Source organism: Eurytemora carolleeae, unplaced genomic scaffold (genome assembly GCF_000591075.1).
Source record: "Eurytemora carolleeae unplaced genomic scaffold, Eaff_2.0 scaffold54, whole genome shotgun sequence".
NCBI classification, from domain to species: Eukaryota; Metazoa; Arthropoda; class Copepoda; order Calanoida; family Temoridae; genus Eurytemora; species Eurytemora carolleeae.
The window spans coordinates 259,425-262,744 of record NW_019396185.1 but is presented as its reverse complement, the minus strand read 5'-3'; positions in this window follow the sequence as shown (position 1 = coordinate 262,744).

The following is a 3,320-nucleotide window of genomic DNA, read 5'->3' as shown; positions in this document are numbered from 1 at the left end:
ACTGAAAAAAATCATTGAAATGTTTGTGCAAGCAAATCCCAGAAAATTGTAGCTTAAAAGAGTTGGTGAATATGTAGATTGAGTAAATTCTATCTAAAAAATTCAGAAGAAATTTCGTTTATTAGTAAAAATATAATTTTTAATGATGCTGTGATATTGATTTAGTTAGCTGTGATGGAGTTAAGTGATAAATTTGTAAAGTTAAAAAGTTAGTTTTTCAAGCAAAGGAATAATTTTTAGACTCTATAAGGTTAGTAACCACCCAAAAATGTAGTCTTTTTTCTGTATTTTTATGGTGAACAAAACAAGTCCAGGTGGGAGGGGGGGGCCCAAAAAATATTTAAAAAAAGGTATCAATATTTTTTCAAATAAGGGATTTTTAAGGGGGGGGGGGCACAATGTTGCCAAGGGGGGGACCCAAAAAAATGTTTATGCCCCCCTAAACAAAAGCCCTCGTACGCCCCTGTTTACAGTCTTTTACCCTTGTCATAAAATAAACTCTAACAGACATAATAATATCATGGCTTTTGAAATTAGGTATTACAATGCTAATTCATAACAAAGACGATATCGAATTCGTCACTGAATTCCCATGTTTTTTGGGACACCCTGTATGATAGGCGGATCCGCATTTGAACTACTGGCGTTTGAACTACTGGTCATTTTAACTATTGTTCATTAACTACTGATAATGACGTAATTTTCTGTAGTTCAAACAACACATTATTTACTCATTTGAACTATTAAATATGCAGTTTAAAATTTTTTTATTTCACTTGAAAAAATATATAGGTCATGAAAGGTCAAACAATCACAAAATAGTTTAAATGATCAAAAATATTTCACATCCTGACATAGAAATGTTTCAAATGGACAAAAAAATAGTTCAATGAGAAAAACAATATTTAGTTCAAATTTACCTAAACATAGCTTTCAATGAGCAAAAAAATAGTTCAAATGAACCAAAAAATAGTTCAAATGAGCAAAAGAATAGTTCAAATGAGCAAAATAAATAGTTCAAATAAGCAAAAAAATAGTTTAAATAACAAAAATATAGTTCAAATAAGGCAAAAATAGTTCAAATGAGCAACAAAAAAAAATACTAATTTGAACACAATATCCAATGTGTGCAATTATAAATTTGATGATAAATGCTTGATCCATAGATATACAACTTGTATATCTATGGCTTGATCCCACTTTTCCCTGCAGGGTATGACTATGGTGACCACCACCCGGGATATTGAAGATGAATTGAATTATTAAGATAGAGATCAATGATTGATTTTGAGGTTCACAACACGGTATATGTTCTGACTTCAGATCAATCTACAGAAAAGTTGGTGTTTTTACGGAGATTGACAACAAAAGAATATTTGTAAAATTGACCTCACATGTTAGACTCATATTATCATTACTTAATTTTTGTGCTCGTTTATGTATAGGATAAGGAAGGCGCGAAGCAGAGGCGTAAATAAGGGGGTTATATGGGGTTATTTACCCCCACCCCCCTAGAATCCTGGGGGAAATATTTTAGATATTAAGTCAACATATTCTAAATGATTCTAAATTCTAAAGTAATAGTCAATGTCATTACAATTAGATGTTTTTTAATAGAAAAAAGGGGTATGGGCAATGAAAAATACATTTTTACTTCTAAATAATGTCATTTCCATATTAGATTTATTTAAGATCTTAACATATTACATTGACGACAAGAAAATATTAGGAATTAGAAATAAGAATATAAACAAAGACAATATTTTTTCAAAGTTTTGCAGAGTAGCTTTTCTAAGGATTTAAAAAAAGTTACATCTTTTTCCTCTTATCTTTTTATCTTACTTAAGATAAATTCATTTTTTTTTAACAGATCTTTGTCGTTAATTTAAAATGAATGAATATAATGAAGGATATTAAACAAGGTGAAAGCTGAAAGGTTTGAAATGAAGCCTCTATTAGATGGAGTTTGTAAATGCCAGAAATGAGGGGAAAATGCAAATCAAACCCAATCCTTATTTACGCCCCTGGCGCGAAGCTCCTTATTTGTTTGATCAAAAATTTAACAACAGCTATGAATTTGAGCGAGCCATCTAGTAAGCGTGAGTGAGAGATGAGTAGAGAAAGAGAGAGAGAGAGAGAGCTCACACTAAAACGTCTTCACGTAAGCTCAGTCTAGTGTAAGCTGAGAGCTGAGGGCGTTAACATCTCCCAGCTTTATTTGCGTAAATATACAGAGTTTACTCATTCTACTTATTCTTACAGTTACAGCACACAGTTACATTAACCACACAATTTCTATATCTGCTAGGGGAAAACAACCAACCTAAAACCGAGAAGTTTTAAGCTCAATTTTATAAATACGCATTCTTTCCACTTTTGACCTGACAAACCCTCCCCCAAGCATTAGAGTAATATGGAGTAGTACGATAATAATTAGAATTCTAGGTGGGCTAGTCGCATTAAATGCGTATTTTCAGCTCTAGGGAAAGCGTTAAAAGCTCTAAACATATTTGGAAAAAAAACCAAAAATTGCTTCTATTTTAAGTTCTGAATACCGTGATAAACTTATTTATTGTTATCTTATCGAAGGCTTTTACATGAAGAAGGAGTAGATATGTGATTTAAGTTTTACTCAGAAAAGATATTTTCACAAATAAACCATTCAAAACTTTCAAATACCTAACTTTTATCAGAAAAATAAATTCAGTTCAATGCAGGTTGAAAAGGAAATCGCAGATGAAAGAAAGAAAATAGCGAAAGTTTCAATTATTTTTAGCTTTCTACCTTCTTTGTGAATTAACCACCCAATAAAGCTTTTAGATAATTTTTTAGATAAAATTAAAAATATCATGGCTGCCCCCCTCCTCATTGGAAATTTCATAAACCGCCCCTGATTTAATTGTAATATATATAGTCACATAATAAACTATTGCAATTTTTCATGTCAAGCCATATCTGATTGTATATTGATGTATATATTCAACATACAGTGCACATTAGAAAACGAAAGTTTTCTCCTAGGTCTGCGTGGGTTTAAGAGCTGTTTAGTAACTATTTATAAACGAGATATATACTCTTTATGGAGTGACCTAGATAAATATTAATCCAACTTTTCAAGTAAGAGTAAAAAAGTCGCCATGGACATTATATCGCGTACGGATACGTCCTAAGAACAAAAAAAACTAAATATAAAATATATTATGCATAAAACATATTTTTTTAAGTCCATGGATGAATCATGGAAATGCCATGTTTTTCTTTTTACCCTTAAAATTCCTTAAAAAAAAAACTTTTAAATGATAATTATTAAAATTACAGAA